General features: G+C 44.2%; 1 protein-coding gene across 3 annotated transcripts in view; it reads left to right on the forward strand.

Annotated features, from left to right (window-relative positions):
* Positions 1–21,077, forward strand: part of LOC126203811 (TWiK family of potassium channels protein 18) — a 1,380,696-nt gene that overhangs the window by 794,295 nt on the left and 565,324 nt on the right. The window lies entirely within an intron of this gene.

The following is a 21,077-nucleotide window of genomic DNA, read 5'->3' on the forward strand; positions in this document are numbered from 1 at the left end:
GCACGTGGGTTTTGAATGGCAAATATAACACTGCAGGTTCCACGAGATGACATCGGTAGGGGCGACTGCATCATCCCGCATGTAGACGCAGGCTCTGCTGGAGAAGCAATTTTCTTGCAGGGGGCCCAGTGTCGCGTCCCTTTCGGGAGGTGATGTAGGCCGGGCCGCGTGTGTTTGATGCGATACAAGGGCCGGTGACGCGCGGCCAGCATGTGGCGATATGAAAGCGAGCAGCCTGCCGGCTGGCCGTAATTGCCGCCAGAGACAAGGCCGGCGACGCGCCGCCATTAATCTCCGTCAGCGCGGCGGCGCGCGCCACGTGCTGCGACCGGAAATAGCGGCTGCGGCGCCGCGCGCGGGCCGTGCTGGAGCACCACAGCACGCTGCTGTCACAATCACTCTGCGATCTCGACTCCCCGCTTCTGGTGTACACACCGCTAGCCGTCATCTGTACACCTATCGCGTGGTTGTACACGGACGTGAAAAAAGTCATGGGATAGCAATACGCACATACGAGGTTTGTCCAGAAAATACGTATAAAAGTTGAATAATAACTTTATTTTACAATTATTCAGGTATTGCAATAAGGTCTCCTTCAAAGTACTCGCCCTGAGACGCGATACACTTCTGCAACGCCGTTTCCTCTGTTGATAACATTGCTGAAAGTCTCCAGTTGTGATGTTGTTCAATTGCCGTGTCGTTTCCGCCTTGATGGCTTCCACATCTCCCAAGTGCCGCCCCCGAAGCACCATTTTGCATTTCGGAGACATGAAGAAGTCACACGGGGCTAAATCGGGTGAATAAGGCGGGTGATCTGTCACGGTGATTGAGCTTGGGCCAAAAACTCGCGCACAACGAGCGACGTGTGAGCGTCCGCATTGTCGTGATGAAGGATCCACCTGCCCCCTTTTGCCAACTCCGGTCGAACTCGGGCCACACGAGCTCTAAGACGTGTCAGAACTTCAACGTAAAACTTTCCGTTCACTCTCTGGCCGGGAGGGACAAATTCCTCGTGAACAATGCCCCTAGTATCGAAGAAAACAATCAACATTGTTTTCACATTGGACCCTGATTTTCGCGACTTTTTTGCTCTCGGTTCTCCTGCTAGTTTCAATTCCTTGCTGTGAGATTTGAGCTCCACATCGAATTCCTAAAACCAGGACTCGTCTCCAGTGATGACTCGGTTGAGAAAGTCCCCTCGTTCCTCTGCTTCCAACCAATACTCACAGCACTCAATCCTCTTTGCTTCCTCTTCTGGCGTCAAGAGCTTCGGTACGATTTTCGCACACAATTTCTTCATTTCAAGTTTTTGTGTCAGGATTTCGTGAACGATTGTTTTGGGGAATGACAGCTCGTCAGCAATCATTCTGACTGTCAATCTACGGTCTTTAAGAACACAAGCCCGAATTCGTTCAACATTTGCATCGGAACTCGATGTCGATGGGCGTCCTGGGCGAGGGTCATCGTTCACTTCTTCTCGCCCATCCCGGAACCTTTTTAACCACTTGCTCACGGTTGGTTCCTTCAGAGAATTGTCTCCGTAAACCTGTTTCAAACACTCAAAAATCTCACGGCCATTCTTGCCTAACTTTGCAAGAAACTTGATGTTGACGCGCTGTTCCCCAATCAGAGAGAGCCGACGGCAGGTGAAAAAGGGTAACTGTCAACAAGCTGCCGCACACTCCCACCTTCACGCAGAGTGCTCTGACTCGAACTGAGCGTTGATGGGTTTGATTACAGCAGTAGTCACACATGGCGGTGACTGCAACTTGTAACATAAAGAAATTATTCAACTTTTATACGTATTTTCCGGACAAACCTCGACGGCGGTAGTATCACCTACAAAAAGGCAGTGCATTGGCAGAACCGTCTCATGTGAAAATGCTTCCGACGTGATCATCGCTGCACGACGGGAATTAACAGACTTTGAAAGCAGAATGGTAGTTGTAGCTAGGCCCATGGGAATTCCATTTCGGAAATCATTAGGGAACCAATATTCCGAGAGCTACAGTGTCAATAGTGCGTCAAGAATACTAAATCCCTCGCATTACCTCTCACCACAGACAACGCAGTGGCCGTCGGCCTTCACTTAACGACCGATGGCAGCAGCGTATGCGCAGAATTAGCAGTGTTAATAGACAAGGAACCTTGCGTGAAATAATGGCAGAAATCAATGGGGTGCCTTACGACGAACGTATACGTTAGGACAGTGTGGTCAAATTTGCGTTAATGCGCCATGGCAGAACATGACAGGCGCGAGTGCTTTTTCTAACAGCACGACGTCGCCTCCAGCATCTCTCCTGGGCTCGTGTTCAAGTCGGTGGGACCCTAGACGACTGGAAACCTGTGGCCCGAATGAGATTTTCACTCTGCAGAGGAGTGTGCGCTGATATGAAACTTCCTGGCAGATTAAAACTGTGTGCCGGACCGAGACTCGAACTCGCGGCCTTTGCCTTTCGCGCGCAAGTGCTCTACCATATGAGTTACCCAAGCACAACTCACGCCCCGTCCTCACAGCTTTACTTCTGCCAGTACCTCGTCTCCTACCTTCCAAACTTTACAGAAGCTCTCCTGCGAACCTTTCAGAACTAGCTCTCCTGGAAGAAAGGATATTGCGGACAGTCTCGGTCCGGCACACAGTTTTAATCTGCCAGGAAGGTTCATATCAGCGCACACTCCACTGCAGAGTGAACATCTCATTCTGGAAAAATCCCTCCGGCTGTGGCTAAGCCATGTCTCCGCAATATCCTATCTTTCAGGAGTGCTAGTTCTACATGGTTCGCAGGAGAGCTTCTGTGATGTTTGGAAAGTAGGAGACGAGGTACTGGCGGAAGGAAAGCTGTGAGGACGGGGCGTGAGTCGTGCCTGGGTAGCTCAGATGGTAGAGCACTTGCCCGCGAAAGGCAAAGGTCTCGAGTTCGAGTCTAGGTCCGGCACACAGTTTTAAACTGCGAGGAAGTTTCAACTGTGGCCTGGTCAGATGAGCCCCGATTTCAGTTGGTATGAGCTTATTATTGGGTTCGAGGATGGGGCATGGACCAAAGTTGTCAACAAGACACTGTGCAACTTGGTGGTGGCTACATAACGATATGGGCTGTGTTTACGTGGCATGGACTGCGTCCTTTGGTCCAACTGGACCGATCATTGACCGGAAATCGTCATGCTCGGCTACTTGTGGACCATTTGCAGCCATTCGTGGACTTAATTTTACGGTTCAGAATGCTCCATGTCACTGGGCTGGTTTGAAGAACATTCTGAACAATTCGAGCACATGATTTGGCCACCCATATCGCTCGACGAGATGCCTTCGAACATTTATAGAACCTAATTGAGAAGTCAATTTCTGTACAAAACCCTGCAGCGGCAACAGTTTCAAAATTATGGACGGCTATGGAGACAGCTTGCCTCAATATATCTGCAGGGGACTTCCGACGACTTTTTGAGACCATACCACATTGAATTGCTGCGCTACACCGGACAAAAGGAGCTCCGACGCAAACTGGAACTTGTGCCATGAGTGTTGTCACCTCTGTGTAATTATGGCGCAACTAGTCAAGGAGGTGCATTCTGGGCTGTAATTATCGTATGGCAACGGAAGTCGAGTTCGTTAATGTGGAACCGATTTACGCTGGAAAACAAATTAGTTCCAGCTGTGGTCACCAGGTGCCAATCTGGGGCAGTACGCTGTTTGTACGACGATATGACAGCCACGCTTCAACTAACAAGCCATAACATGAGTGAGCAGTATGGCTATTGAGAAGAGAGACCGTGCGCTGTTAGTGGAACTGTTTTATGTGAACGGCAGCAATTACCGTGCTGCATTGAGAGAGTATCGCTGACTGAAAGGTCTGAGGAGAGACCCGGTGTCATTAAATGGTTTAAAGAAGATGATAATGAAATTAGGGAACAGTTGTGAGCTTGGTGTGGCACCTGGAAGAGAAGGCGTCTTATCCCGGTGGAAGATAATGGGAAAGTCGCTGTTGCTGGGTCTGACCATATAGCACGTGGCTCAGGTAGCACTAGTGGTCGCGCAGTGGTAACGAGGATTGTGTATGCCATGTACAACAGCACACAAAGCTTTGTATCCCGCCTGGAAGGCGGCGCGTGGGTTTGCTCCTGAGATCTGCAAAATAGGCCGAATGAAGGAAGCGAGTAGGAGCTGGAGAGGTAAAGCACTTCGGTACTGCATGTAAAGTAAAAGCACATTTAATAGCGAATACTAGTCAATGATATATACGTAACTTTCGATGAAGACGAGCACGTAAGTGCGAAACTGTTGTCCATGTACTACAAAAAAATGGCTCTGAGCACTATGGTACTTAACTGCTGTGGTCATCAGTCACCTAGAACTTAGAACTACTTAAACGTAACTAACCTAAGGACATCACACACATCCATGCCCGAGGCAGGATTCGAACCTGCGACCGTAGCGGTCGTGTGGTTCCAGACAGAAGCGCCTAGAACCGCTAGGCCACTCCGGCCGGCCCATGTATTACAGTTAACAGTTACTAGTAGCTGGGCAAACTATCATCTAAGTAACAAAGACAAAGTCTGTAATGGCTTGGCCCCTATGAAGTGGAAGCTAAGTTGCTTGGTCTTCTGCTCTTGATCAACTGGGCAGAAAGCAGAGCGGCGCTCGTTGAGCTCCACAGCGTCGGCTAGAGAGCCCGATGGTCGGCGTAGTTCGTCCGCTCTCGTAGTGCCAACCTTCATTTACACCTACATCTACATGGATACTCTGCAAATCACATTTAAGTGCCTCGCAGAGGGTTCATCGAACCACCTTCACAATTCTCTATTGTTCCAATCTCGTATAGCGCACGGGAAGAATGAACACCTATATCTTTCCATACGAGCTCTGATTTCCCTTATTTTATCGTGGTGTTCGTTCCTCCCTATGTAAGTCGGTGTCAACAAAATATTTTCGCATTCGGAGGAGAAAGTTGGTGATTGCAATTTCGTGAGAAGATCCCGTCGCAACGAAAAACGCCTTTCTTTTAATGATGTCCATCCCAAATCCTGTATCATTTCTGTGACACTCTCTCCCATACTTCGCGATAATACAAAACGTGCTGCCTTTCTCTGAACTTTTTCGATGTGCTTAGTCAGTCCTATCTGGTGATTCCCACAACGCGCAACAGTATTCTAAAAGAGGACGGACAAGCGTAGTGTAGGTAGTCTCCTTAGTAGGTCTGTTACATTTTCTAAGTGTCCTGCCAATGAAAAGAAGCCTTTGGTTAGCCTTCCCCACAACACTTTGTGTGTGTTCTTTCCAATTTTAATTATTCGTCATTGTAATTCCTAGGTATTTAGTTGAATTTACGGCTTTGAGATTAGAGTGATTTATCGTGTAACCGAAGTTTAACGCGTTCTTTTTAGCACTAATGTGGATGAAATCACACTTTTCGTTATTTAAGGTCACCTGCCACTTTACGCACCATTTCCATATTTCTATATTTCTTCTAAATCGTTTTGCGGTTTGCTTTGATCTTCTGATGACTTTATCAGTCGATAAACGACAGCGTCATCTACAAACAACCGAAGACAGCTGCTCAGATTGTCTCCCTAATCGTTTATATAGATAAGGAACAGCAAAGGGCCTATAACACTACCTTAAGGAACGCCAGAAATCACTTCCGTTTTAATCGATGACTTCCCGTCAGTTACTACGAACTATGACCTCTCTCACAGGAATTCACAGATCCAGTCACATAACTGAGACGATATTCCATAAGCACGCAATTTCACTACTAGCCGCTTGTATGGTACAGTGTCAAAAGCCTTCCGGAAATTCAGGAATACGGAATCGATCTGAAATCCCTTGTCAGTAGGACTCAACACTTCATGTGAATAAGGAGCTAGTTGTGTTTCACAAGAACGATGTTTTATAAACCCATGTTGACTGTGTGTCAATAGACAGATTTCTTCGAGGTAATTAGTTCAAATGGCTCTGAGCACTATGGAACTTAACATCTGAGGTCATCAGTCCCCTAGAACTTAGAACTACTTAAACCTAACTAACTTAAGGATAGCACACACATCCATGCCCGAGGCAGGAGTCGAACCTGCGGCCGTAGCGGTCGCGCGGTTCCAGACTGAAGCGCCTAGAGCCGCTCGGCCACAAGGCCGGCTTTCGAGGTAATTCATTACGTTCGAACACAACATATGTTCTAAAATCCTGCTGCATATCGGCGTTAACGATATGGGCCTGTAATTTAGTCGATTACGAACGTGCACTTACGCTGTGGCATCGGAACTATCGACGCCACACAAAGTTTTGCTGTGTAATTTACACTAGCACCAGTGCAAGTTCCAGGCAGTGCAGCAGCTGAAACCTCATGGTCCGCAGCAACGTTCTGAATCTGCTCTTCTGTTTCTTACACAGACCGAAGTCGATGACGTAGCTCGGCAGTATACTATGGAATGACGAACGATATTTTACATTAAGGGTGCAGTCGATACACAGAATTGTCGACTTTGTGGCACTGTTAAACTTGAGAACGATGGACTCCATCCTAAAACAGAATTAACGCTAGGTAATGGTAGTAGAGAAAGTACAAGAAGTAGAAGAAGCGAGCTGGTGTGGCAATCATCAAAAGAGAGGCCTGTTTCGTTGAGGCGACATCTTTTACGAAATTTTATTTTCAAACTTTTCCTCCGAACGCTAAAATACACTCCTGGAAATGGAAAAAAGAACACATTGACACCGGTGTGTCAGACCCACCATACTTGCTCCGGACACTGCGAGAGGGCTGTACAAGCAATGATCACACGCACGGCACAGCGGACACACCAGGAACCGCGGTGTTGGCCGTCGAATGGCGCTAGCTGCGCAGCATTTGTGCACCGCCGCCGTCAGTGTCAGCCAGTTTGCCGTGGCATACGGAGCTCCATCGCAGTCTTTAACACTGGTAGCATGCCGCGACAGCGTGGACGTGAACCGTATGTGCAGTTGACGGACTTTGAGCGAGGACGTATAGTGGGCATGCGGGAGGCCGGGTGGACGTACCGCCGAATTGCTCAACACGTGGGGCGTGAGGTCTCCACAGTACATCGATGTTGTCGCCAGTGGTCGGCGGAAGGTGCACGTGCCCGTCGACCTGGGACCGGACCGCAGCGGCGCACGGATGCACGCCAAGACCGTAGGATCCTACGCAGTGCCGTAGGGGACCGCACCGCCACTTCCCAGCAAATTAGGGACACTGTTGCTCCTGGGGTATCGGCGAGGACCATTCGCAACCGTCTCCATGAAGCTGGGCTACGGTCCCGCACACCGTTAGGCCGTCTTCCGCTCACGCCCCAACATCGTGCAGCCCGCCTCCAGTGGTGTCGCGACAGGCGTGAATGGAGGGACGAATGGAGACGTGTCGTCTTCAGCGATGAGAGTCGCTTCTGCCTTGGTGCCAATGATGGTCGTATGCGTGTTTGGCGCCGTGCACGTGAGCGCCACAATCAGGACTGCATACGACCGAGGCACACAGGGCCAACACCCGGCATCATGGTGTGGGGAGCGATCTCCTACACTGGCCGTACACCACTGGTGATCGTCGAGGGGACACTGAATAGTGCACGGTACATCCAAACCGTCATCGAACCCATCGTTCTACCATTCCTAGACCGGCAAGGGAACTTGCTGTTCCAACAGGACAATGCACGTCCGCATGTATCCCGTGCCACCCAACGTGCTCTAGAAGGTGTAAGTCAACTACCCTGGCCAGCAAGATCTCCGGATCTGTCCCCCATTGAGCATGTTTGGGACTGGATGAAGCGTCGTCTCACGCGGTCTGCACGTCCAGCACGAACGCTGGTCCAACTGAGGCGCCAGGTGGAAATGGCATGGCAAGCCGTTCCACAGGACTACATCCAGCATCTCTACGATCGTCTCCATGGGAGAATAGCAGCCTGCATTGCTGCGAAAGGTGGATATACACTGTACTAGTGCCAACATTGTGCATGCTCTGTTGCCTGTGTCTATGTGCCTGTGGTTCTGTCAGTGTGATCATGTTATGTATCTGACCCCAGGAATGTGTCAATAAAGTTTCCCCTTCCTGGGACAATGAATTCACGGTGTTCTTATTTCAATTTCCAGGAGTGTATTTTGTTCACTGTCTCCTAAATAGAGGAAATGACAGAGTAAGAGAAATGAAAGCTGGCACACAAACTTGTAGTTGTGTGTTTGTCCCACGCGCTGTTCGTGGTTTGAACGGTAGAGAAATAGTCTGCAAATGGTTTTATGAAACCTCTACCAAACACCTAAGTGTTAACTGAAGAGTAATGACGTACTGGGCGGATATAATTAAATGAAGCTTCCCACAGAGGCCCAGTGTGAACTGTTATTGCCGTCTGGTAGCAAAACTCGGTAGATACGCTAATGAGTTAATGAGAACCAATTTACACTGCGAAATGGTGGTTCCTATTTCGGTTACCAAGATTCGATATGAATTCAACAAAGACACACAGAAATATTTTGATATTTAATGGATTAGGAATTGGACGCTGAAGAAAACGTGAAACAAGTGAGAATGGCATAATGTTGATTTTCTAATAACAGCCGCTTTCACATTTTGTTCAATAGGAGCACTGCAGACGTGAATGAGACGCTCCATTCGTAAAACGACGTGTTCAACAGTTCCTCACGGCAGTTTCCTTGCAATCTGAGCAACGTATTCCTATATCCTGACCTTCATACAAAACGGGCTGCCTTTGTTTCAACATTTTCGATATCCATCGTCAATCCTATCTGGTGAGGATCCCATACTGAGCAGCAGTACTCCGAAACAGGAAGAACAAGTTTAATGTAAGCACTCTCTTTAATAGACTGGGTGTACCTTTTAAGTATTCTGCCAACAAAACGCAGTCTCCGTTTTGTATTTTCGCAACATATGATCTGAAGGCGGCAAGCGGCGCGGGATTAGCCGAGCGGTCTCAAGCGCTGCAGTCATGGACTGTACGGCTGGTCCCGGCGGAGCTTCGAGTCCTCCCTCGGGCATGGGTGTGTGTGTTTGTCCTGAGGATAATTTAGGTTAAGCAGTGTGTAAGCTTAGGGACTGATGACCTTAGCAGTTAAGTCTCATAAGATTTCACACACATTTGAACATTTTTTTGAAGGGGGCACCATAGCACAAAACCAGTAATTTGGAAATAAAAATGTGCGATTTGCAGACTGAAAAATTATACAACTTTTTAATTTTAATCGTTAGGTATTCAGTTGAATCCACTAGCTTTGTGTGTTTATCTTGTAAGTAAAACTGTACATTAATTTTTTAGTAATGAGATGGTGTACGTCGTACTTTTTATTATTCTGGTTCAATAGTCACTTTTCACCTGTGTTGGTAGCCATTTGCTGGACTTCTTACTTTTCCTTTCGCTGCAGCTCTCCCCTCGGCACCTCTACGTTCGTTATTTTTCAGCAGTGTTTTGCTTGGCTTTCCCTTGATCCTTTTTGTTTCTTTTGTCTGTAAATATATGTTTTCATGATACATATATATACTCATTGTAAGACCGTACCAATTAACATAAAGAATCATGTAAAGTCGAGCTCTGCTTGAGAGCTTGTGAAATAATTTTTGGACCATAACGAGAATCGGCCATTTATTGAACATATTATTATCAATAACTTGAAGAAAGGACAAAGTGGTAGTCTGATATCCTGGTCCAGCGATTTTGAAAGCCCTCCGAGGGCATGCACTATAAAGCTAGCCACGCTGTGGATCTGCTTTCAGTTGTCTCTTCGCTGCACTCTCGTATCGTTCTCATTACACACACCTAGTTATTTTGGTCTCAGATTTCGGTACGTCTTAGGTTTTCGCTCCTGGATTACTCGTGTTTACTTTTCATTTCGCCGTGCCGTCTCTGGAGTCGGTTTTCTCATTTTTACACTCGGCGAACCGCTGTTGTCGACCAACCAAAGTAGGTTATTTGGTCGTTCCTGACTCTCTTGCTATAGGTAGAGCATGTCTGAAACCACAACGAATGTGTAGAGTACAAAAAGTTTAACGGATCGCTGACTAGCATCCAGGATGAGTCAGCTAAGACGGACCGCCACGAGTTCATATCCTGTGCCATCCACTTCAGTTCAGAGTAGCACTTGCAACCTACCTCCAGAGTTATTTGCTCAACCTATTCAAATCTGTGTGTTCCTCTACAGTTTTTCCCTCTAAAGTGCCATGAAAGACATTCCCTGACTTCTTAAAACATGTGCTATCATCTTGTCTCTTCTTCTTGTCAGTGGTTTCCACATATTTCTTTGGTTGTCTATTCTGCGAAGAACCTCCTCATTCGTTACCTTATCAATCCACCTAATTTTCAAAATTCTTCTGAAGTACCACATCTCAAATGCTTCGAATCATTTCTGTTCCCTTTACTCACAGTCCATGTGTCACTGCCATATAACACTGCGCTCCAAGAGTCCAGGCCGGCCGCGGTGGTCTCGCGGTTCTAGGCGCGCAGTCCGGAACCGTGCGACTGCTACGGTCGCAGGTTCGAATCCTGCCTTGGGCATGGCTGTGTGTGATGTCCTTAGGTTAGTTAGGTTTAAGTAGTTCTAAGTTCTAGGGGACTGATGACCACAGCAGTTGAGTCCCATAGTGCTCAGAGCCATTTGAACCAACCAAGAGTCCATTCCCAGAAATTTCTTGCTAAAATTGAGACCTATGTTTCACATCAGCAGACGTCTCTTGGACAGGAATCTTCTTATATTGTCATACGCCGTCCGTCATGGATTATTTTTCTCTCTAGGTAAGAGATTTTTTAACTTCGCCCACCATGTGATCACGAACTCTGATGTTAACTTCCTCGCTGTTCTCACTTCTACTACATATCACTTTCGTCTTTCTTCCATTTATTCTGTATTAATTAGACTATTCTTTCCGTGCAACACATTCTGTAACTTTTCTTCACTTTCACTTAAGATAGCAATGTCATCGGCGAATCTTACCACTGAAAGTCTTTCAACTGGAATTTTAATCTCACTCTTTAACCTTTCTTTTATTTCTGTCATTGTTCCTTCGATGTACAGATGAACAGTGGGGGCGGAAGACTACATCCCTGTCTTTCACCCTTTTCAACACGAGCTCTTCATTCTTAGTATTTCACTCTTATTGTCCTCTCTTGGTCCTTGTACATATTGCCTTACGCGTCCAACCGTGTAGCTTACGCCAACTTTCTCAGAATTTCGAAAATGTTGCACCATTTTACATTTTCTAACGCGTTTTTGATTTTCCATCAGTCTTGCTTCAATTATCAACAGTAACGTCAGAAGAGCCTCTTTAGTGTCTTTACCGTTCCTAGTTAGTTAGTTAGTTACGTGTTCTATTGATCAATCTCACGGAAACCGTTATGATGTGTATATGTCAAGTGTATAAGAAATGCACACATGAGTCAAGGTTTGTTTTTTCCTTTTTTTTTAAAAAAAAGCTTAAAAATTTTATTACCTACCCTCATTCCCTTAAGTGGCACAAAATGCATATATTATACCTATAGATTTGTTTATTCCTATTCGAGAATTCATCTATGGTACGGGAGAAGTTGTCAAGGAGATATGATTTCAATTTATTTTTGAAACATTTACTGCTGTCTTGCAGACATTTCATTTCATCTGGTAATTTATCAGAAAGTTTTACAGCAGCATATTTTTACCCTTTTCTGTGCCAAAGAAAGGTTAAGTAGAGGATAGTGTAAGTCTTTCTTTCTTCTGGTATTATAATCATGAAGGTCACTGTGTTTTTAAATAGGTCCGTGATGTTGAGAACAAATTTCATCACTCAGTAAATAAATGGTGAGGCTGTTGTAAGAATTCCTAACCTTTTAAACAGATTCCTACAGGACGTGCGACTATGAGTCCCACACATTGTTCTAACCCCTTCCTTTTGAGAAGTGAATACTTTCTGCTTAAGTGTTCAGTTATCCTAAAATATTATTCCGTATGGTATCAGAGAGTGAAAGTACGCAATGTATGTCAGCTTGCTAATTTCCATATTCTCAAAACAAGGAAATATTCTGATTGCACAAGTGGCTGAACCTAGTCACTTTAGGAGATCCAAAATATTAATTTTCCAATTAAGATTCTCATCTATATGTACACCCAAAAACCTAGTCTGCTCTAACATGGTTACTGACTTCTGCTGACGCTTTTTATTTATTGAAGGATCTGTACTTCTTGCAGTAGAAAATTGAATGTACTGTGATTTTTCAAAGTTAAGAGCACGCCCATTCGCAGAAACCCAATCTATAACTTTTCCAAAGACATTATTTGTATCATTTTCTATTGAAGATAATTTTAGTGGATTAATAATGATGCTTGTATCATCAGCAAACAGTGTCAGTTTAGTTTCTTCTTTCATATAAGAAAGGAGGCCCTTCACACGTATCAAGAATAGAAGATGATCGAACAATGTGGAACACCTAATGTAGTATCACCCAAGTTAGATGAACTGGGAAACTTTCTTAAATCACTTAATCCATATAAAGAAACCTTCTCCTTCCTGTTTTGTAGATATGACTGAAACCACTCATTTACTGTTCCATTTATACCGTAGAATTGTAATTTCTGTAAAATGTCGTGGTTCACACAATCTGATCTCCTTGTCGAAAAATCCTCAATTTTCTTTTCGATTCTTCTGTATAATATTCATGTCAGAAATTTGGCTGCATGAGCGCCTGTCGGCTCTTACTATCTTCGGCATTATGTGAATGATGTTTTTCAGAAAGTCCGATAGTATTCCGCCAGTCTTACACGTTCTGCACACGAACATGAGTAGCGGTTCGTTGCCGCTTCCCGCATTGGTTTTGAAAAATTCCAGTGGAATGTTATCCAACCTTTCTGCCTTACTTAATCTTAAGTCTTCCAAAGCTCTTTTAAACTCCTATTCTATACTGGATCCCCTATCGCTTCTCCATCGACACCTATATCTTCCTCTATTACATCATCAGAAAAGTTCTGCCCCTCACAGAGGCCTTCACTGTACTCTCTCGATCTATCCGTTCTCTCCTTTGCATTTAACAGTGAAATTCCCATTGCCCACCCTACATATATTCGGAACAAGTACATGTGCAAAGGTGTGGTTTTCGCTGCGTTACAGCAGAAAATATGTCGGGTCGTCTTATGTACTCAGGTAGTTTTTAATGCCTGTAGCTGCCAAATTGTGACACCGGTTGACATTTCTGTGCCAATAGAAAGAGCCTTTGAATAGGAATTCAACGACATAACATGTGTTGGACTTGGACAAATAGTAACAAGAAAAAATCACCATGAACCCCTGCCTCGCGTATCCAAATGAAAGAAAACATGAAAGTCAGATAGTATTCTCGTGTTTATCATCATCACTGTCGTATCAATTGCTCAAAATATTGACCTTGACCTATGAGACATATTATTAAAAGATTCAGCAGAGACAATGTTTCAGTCTTAATCTCATGTGAACTTATCCCGGCACTGGCCCGTGCTATACGCATTTCATGTGTTTGAGAGAAGTTGATGTCATTTTTTGTTTCTTGGATGACCGATACAACAATCTTCAAATGTCAAGTTATGGTGGTATATAAGTAGTTGCGTGGCAGAGGTGGGGCATCCGTCATATTGGTATAAAGTGGCTCGCCTGTTTTCAGTGGAATATGTCCCAATAGCTTTGGCACTATATCTTCTAGGAATACCAGTAAAACGTAAACGAATAGTCACGTGGTCAGCACCCGAGTTACAGTTCCACGCAGGGAGAGATGCGAAACCACCATTGCGCGCATCTGAACCTCACTTAAGGACGAACCAGCGAGACTTTTGAACATTTCATAACAACATTGACAGAGCATTTTCGAGTGGTTTCGGAGGCATAATATGTGACAGGGTTTTCCCACTGGTGCCTGAGGCAGCCGCTACAATCCTGTCGGCAAAAGTCACCGAGACTTACAGCTATTTCTGAACAGCAGGCAGTTCCCCTTTTCTGCACACAACTAACCAACTTTCCATCCATTCCGTACCAGTGAGAACTAAACTCACTTCCAGTTCACGCAGCATCTGCCCATCCCAAACCAAATGAGTCGGGTTGTGATGCCATATGCTCCACCTGTGGCCAACGATTATCGCATGATAGTTAAGTAAAGTAGAGGTTGTCAAGCTCTAGAGGCAATGATATCAATTAATTTTGACTGTCATTTGATCAGTGGCTTCATTTGTCCTACAAGGCCGAACAAGAGATTCTTTGTAGACAGTAAGGATGTCCCTGTATAGAGCTATTGCTCGTAACTCTTGCCAGTCATAGTTAATTCGGAAGTCGATGATTTTCGACAATATGCCGTTTTATGTTGTTAGGGAGGCCTTTATTTCTTGTCTGATCGATCCTCCGTGCATGCATACACCAGACAGGCGCCACCGAAGCGGTTCTGCCCGTTAGGCATTATTCTCTGGCAATGTGACTTAGGTAAGCAATGTGCTCAAAACTGTGCAAATGAGCACCTTTAGCTTTATCAGAAACACAGCCCTTCGCGTGGTCGACCGTTTTCTCTGTAACCCGTGGTGTTGAACAACCTCCACATCAATAGCTCTGCCTCACAGGATCCCGTTTTTTTCTGCCATCAGGTCGCGTTTCCGTGTCTGGTACAAGTATCCTGCAGACCAAACGGTCCGACCGTAAAGCAGCCATATTGGGAAAATGTATTTGAGTGCTACAGGGGGTCGATGATACAGTGGAAGTTAGCTACCTGCAACAATCAGACTATCCGGAATTACCATGGAAACTCGTTATTACGATTGCATCTCAGCTGTCGACGCCTCAGTTCCGTCACTGAGGTGAGCTGTTAAGTTCTACAGTTGTGTGCCATCATTATTCTCTCTCTCTCATTCACCTTCTACACTCCTGGAAATGGAAAAAAGAACACATTGACACCGGTGTGTCAGACCCACCATACTTGCTCCGGACACTGCGAGAGGGCTGTACAAGCAATGATCACACGCACGGCACAGCGGACACACCAGGAACCGCGGTGTTGGCCGTCGAATGGCGCTAGCTGCGCAGCATTTGTGCACCGCCGCCGTCAGTGTCAGCCAGTTTGCCGTGGCATACGGAGCTCCATCGCAGTCTTTAACACTGGTAGCATGCCGCGACAGCGTGGACGTGAACCGTATGTGCAGTTGACGGACTTTGAGCGAGGGCGTATAGTGGGCATGAGGGAGGCCGGGTGGACGTACCGCCGAATTGCTCAACACGTGGGGCGTGAGGTCTCCACAGTACATCGATGGCAACACTGGTAGCATGCCGCGACAGCGTGGACGTGAACCGTATGTGCAGTTGACGGACTTTGAGCGAGGGCGTATAGTGGGCATGAGGGAGGCCGGGTGGACGTACCGCCGAATTGCTCAACACGTGGGGCGTGAGGTCTCCACAGTACATCGATGTTGTCGCCAGTGGTCGGCGGAAGGTGCACGTGCCCGTCGACCTGGGACCGGACCGCAGCGACGCACGGATGCACGCCAAGACCGTAGGATCCTACGCAGTGCCGTAGGGGACCGCACCGCCACTTCTCAGCAAATTAGGGACACTGTTGCTCCTGGGGTATCGGCGAGGACCATTCCCAACCGTCTCCATGAAGCTGGGATACGGTCCCGCACACCGTTAGGCCGTCTTCCGCCCACGCCCCAACATCGTGCAGCCCGCCTCCAGTGGTGTCGCGACAGGCGTGAATGGAGGGACGAATGGAGACGTGTCGTCTTCAGCGATGAGAGTCGCTTCTGCCTTGGTGCCAATGATGGTCGTATGCGTGTTTGGCGCCGTGCAGGTGAGCGCCACAATCAGGACTGCATACGACCGAGGCACACAGGGCCAACACCCGGCATCATGGTGTGGGGAGCGATCTCCTACACTGGCCGTACACCACTGGTGATCGTCGAGGGACACTGAATAGTGCACGGTACATCCAAACCGTCATCGAACCCATCGTTCTACCATTCCTAGACCGGCAAGGGAACTTGCTGTTCCAACAGGACAATGCACGTCCGCATGTATCCCGTGCCACCCAACGTGCTCTAGAAGGTGTAAGTCAACTACCCTGACCAGCAAGATCTCCGGATCTGTCCCCCATTGAGCATGTTTGGGACTGAATGAAGCGTCGTGTCACGCGGTCTGCACGTCCAGCACGAACGCTGGTCCAACTGAGGCGCCAGGTGGAAATGGCATGGCAAGCCGTTCCACAGGACTACATCCAGCATCTCTACGATCGTCTCCATGGGAGAATAGCAGCCTGCATTGCTGCGAAAGGTGGATATACACTGTACTAGTGCCGACATTGTGCATGCTCTGTTGCCTGTGTCTATGTGCCTGTGGTTCTGTCAGTGTGATCATGTGATGTATCTGACCCCAGGAATGTGTCAATAAAGTTTCCCCTTCCTGGGACAATGAATTCAAGGTGTTCTTATTTCAATTTCGAGGAGTGTATTACACTCCTTTTTCACTATCTGTCCTCTGATTACTTATGTATGTGTGTTTCCTTAATTGACCGAATGCTTTCTACCGGTCCCATTATACTGCTGTGTGGACACTTTGGCACCATTTCAGTTCTGTCTTTATTATTTCAGTTGTCAACTTCGTTGCTAACACGTTTGTGTATCTTAATGAAAAGATACACATTTAATTGAGTCTGTGAGTGGCTTTTATTTAAGTAGAGTTGAGTTGTCTCCTTCCATCCATAATCTATTGACAGTAATTGTGAAGCAAGGTCACACCACGCTTGTAGTGGCTGATGAGTTCGATGGTGAAGGGTGTGTTTGTCTTCCCACTTCGCAAACGTTCCAACATGTTACCTCCCCCGAAATACGACTCTCGACATGACCAGGAAGAGAAAGTCAGAGAAAGGTATAATTTGAAACCTTCCGACAGTATTTCTTCCCTTGCATATTCGCAAATTAAAAAATTAAGTGAAGATTATATGGTGGCATCAGATATACCCTCCACCACACATTATAAGGGCGTTTTACGGAACTTAGTTGTGGATGCAGATGAAAGTTTATGACCACCGGATCAACTTGGTTTTCTTTATTCACAAATCTTTGGGTAGGTTTATGCTGCCACTCACTGCTCGCCGCCGTGGCCCGGCGACGATGAATGAAACCCACTGCTGCTTACCATCCCATTTAACCTTCGTAAACGCTGCTCACCCCCCTGCTAGCTTCGATCCTCACCAGACGATGATGTCAAGCTGATTTGTGTTTCGGCTGTGACCATAGCCGAATGTCCTGAAACGTGAGCTCTGATTGGCTGTTTCAAGGTCACTCCAGCAGTGTCCCGTTTGTCGCTGCCAGCACTGTGCTCAATACGTGAACAGCTGCATTGTAATTACTCCCTACGGGCAGCGAGCATGCAGCGAGCATGCAGCGTGAATGAACAAGGCCTCCAGCTAGCAACCAGATGCGATGTTCCAACAGCCAGTAGCAAGCAGTGAGTTTCCAAAACGAAAACTTTGCCAGTCAGGCAGAAAGTAGAGTAGTGGATGCTTGTTTGCAATAAACACAGCTGGGAACACTGTTTCATCTTCTCACAAAGGCTTTAAAATAAGTTTGACTTCTCGACAAATTCACTGTTTATCCCTTTCTATTGAGTAGAACAATGATTACTATAGTTATTGGTGACATCCTGCAGTACAATGACCACAGTGTTTTTCATGAACAATAAGATTCATTAAACGTTGTTTAGTTGTGCCTTTTGCAGGAAAGCAAACCTTTCTACTGAAAATAATGTTTGACAGACAGCAAAAGATTATTACAACTTGCACAGAAATCAAACTGCAGTAATGAGAATCGAAGTGCATAAAGAGAATTAGTAGATGAGAACGGAGTGAGACAGAGTTGCGGCACATTTGATGTTTCATTTTAACAAAGATTTCTAATTTTCAAGCATGAGGGTTGGGTTTGACATTAAACAAAATCATCGTATTCCAGTTGGAAATTAATAAATATGTTTCTGTAAGACGTTTGCCTTACTGTTAAGTAAACTAACCAATGAGAGAAAAAAATTGTGTTGATGTGGATACATAGAAATGTAAAAATTCCAACACAATGAGTGAATATAAAGATATTGTTACAGTGTTGGGAGAGAAAATTCTGCATATTTCATCCCCTGTTGAAATTAATGATATCCCAAAAATTGAAATGAAAGTTATGCATATGTTAATGTGTATTCCTTTCAGGGAAAAATTCTCCAATGAACTGTGTTATTATGTAACTCCATTAAAAATAACAAAATCTGAAAAAGAAAAACATTAATTTGTTATATTTTAAATCGGAAAATAAATCATACATCTGTTGGAAAATATTTATCTCGACTTATTTTAAGTCAAATTAATAAAAAAGGACACAAAAATTAATTTTTTTGGTGTTTATTACATTTTACTGCTAAGAAAAACTAGATGACTGTAGAAAAATTGTTTAATTAATAAACCATTAAAAGTAGAGCTACTAATAAGATAAGTACACCAAATTGACAATGTAAACTATGTATATAATGATTAACATTTCTATAGATCTATCGAATAACACTTTTGATATTTGTTCCAAAATGTATTTTATGTTAAAATTTTGTAACTATACCAAACTGTAAACAAAGCCATTTATATAAAAGTAATTTTTTATTTTTGTTGTTTTCTAGAATATATTTTTTACATTTGTTTGGGCCTGGAACCTTATAAAAAAATTAAATCTTCCATTTCTTGATAATTTGCACATTTTCTTGAAGTGCTGTCAGTCAAATCATCATATTTCATGGTTTCCATAGATAACAATATTTTTGTGTGTTCATCAATCAGAATTCATTTTAAATGCTCTGTGTAAGAATACTTAGAATTTTTTTCCATTAACGCAAATATTTTTATTATACATTTCTTATTCTTTATACATAAACATGGTCGCCACAGTAATCCTTATCCACCCCTTGTATAATTCTATGAAGTAAAAGTATTCACAGTATAAAAATATTTTTCTACTACAGCACCTTTACCTAACTATAATGTGAATTACAAAATCCCAACAATTTAACATATACTTGGTCTCCCAACTTTCTTACAAGTTTTCAATTATGTATAAATATCAATATTTTGTGTTCCATAATTGATATTAAAAACAATTTCCTTTTATTTTTCTCCATTGAATGGCTTCAATTTCCATATCATTGGACTACAATGAATTACATCTCCAATTTCAAAAATTTCTGTTCAACAATTAGCTCTATAACTTTTTCCGAAAATTCGCTTAAGTTTACTGATTTTATCTCCAGTATTAAATTTAGACTTATCATTAGATGAAAAGATGGCTGGCTTACAGCATCCTCATTAACTTCCATTGGAGTAATTTTTATTGTTGAATTCATTGTGTTGCATTTATAGACTAATTCTGAGGCTATATCTATTCATTTATGATTACCTTGATGAGCAAATCCATATTTTATTCCTTTTAATATTCTATTAAATCTTTCTGTGAGAGATGGTTTTAGTTCCATAAAAGCAGGATAATGATTAATACTATATTTTTCCATTTGTTCTTGAAAATCGTTCTTTTGAAACTCTTTCTCATTACCTGTTTGTAATTTTTTTGGAGTTCGTTCTCCAAATATTTTTCAAAAGCGTTTACTACATTTCCACCCATTTCATCTGTAACTGTAACAGATCAAGCTAATTTACAGAAAGCATCGATTACAGTTAATGAATATCTATATCCTGCACTTAATTTTTAATATCCTTTCAGCTTACCAGAATCCATTTCTACTAGATCAGCTAGCCATAAATCATTTATACCGAAAGAAACAACATTGCTTCCTTTAAAATGTTTGCTTTGTGGTTTATATAACTCATTAATTATTTATTTATGAACATGTGGTGTCACCGCCAGACACCACACTTGCTAGGTGGTATCCTTTAAATCGGCCGCGGTCCGTTAGTATACGTCGGACCCGCGTGTCGCCACTGTCAGTGATTGCAGACCGAGCGCCACCACACGGCAGGTCTAGAGAGTCTTACTAGTACTCGCCCAAGTTGTACAGCCGACGTTCATAGGAATGGTTCACTGACAATCACGCTATCATTTGCTGAGACGATAGTTAGCATAGCCTTCAGCTACGTCATTTGCTACGACCTAGCAAGGCGCCATTACCAGTTATATTGAGCTTTTTTTTTATTCCGATTTTGGCCGTCTAGGGACCGCGTTAAAAAACTATTTTTCAATGTACATTTCTCCTATTGCGCTCCTCCTCTTTTCTCTTCTGCCAATATGTCTTCATCCTCTCTCTGTGCTGCTCCCTTCGGTCTTCTGTGCACACTGTTCCTCCAGTTCTTCTCTTCTTCACTTCAAATCCTTCAAAATGTTGAATTTTGTCTCTCATTAAGTCTCTGTTGGTTATATCATCTTCTCCTATACCCATCTCCTCTAAGTCTGCTTTGACTTCTTTGAACCAGGTAATTTGGGTTCTGGGGTTCTTGTCAAAAAACATGAATATTTTGTCAGCCTTTCATCATTCATTCTTTTCAAATGGGCGTAAAAGCTTACTCTTCTCTTCCTCATAGTATCTCCCACTTTCTCAATTTTGTCATACACTTCTCTATTACTTCTAAGCTTCCAAGTCCCATTCTCAAACCTCGGCCCAAGTACTCTTCTAATGATTTTTCGCTCCTTTTTTGCTATAGCTTCCATTTCCTTCTTAGTGTTCATTGCTAAACATTCAGATGAATACAGACACTCTGGCTTAATCACAGTGTTGTAGTGCCTTATTTTAGCGTTAATTGATACTGACTTCTTGTTGTACACATTCTTTGTTAGCTGGAATGCCATTTCCATTTTTCTTGTTCTTGTTATATTGAGCTTATTATAAAACCTGTGCCATCAAGAGCGATGTACAGCAATTATGGATTAAAGTTAAGTATTACATCATCTACGTACTTTATTTGCAATTCTCAAGACATTGTCCTGTTCCAGACCTCACGCCAGTCTGCGTGTAATTAAACGCGTGCATTTCGGCCTCCTCTAGCAACACGGTGTTGGCTCTTCTGCCAACACTACAGAATATTCAATATTAAATTTTGACACAGATCTATATTTTTTAGTCTGTTGT

The sequence above is a fragment of the Schistocerca nitens genome, chromosome 9, assembly GCF_023898315.1.
Source record: "Schistocerca nitens isolate TAMUIC-IGC-003100 chromosome 9, iqSchNite1.1, whole genome shotgun sequence".
NCBI classification, from domain to species: Eukaryota; Metazoa; Arthropoda; class Insecta; order Orthoptera; family Acrididae; genus Schistocerca; species Schistocerca nitens.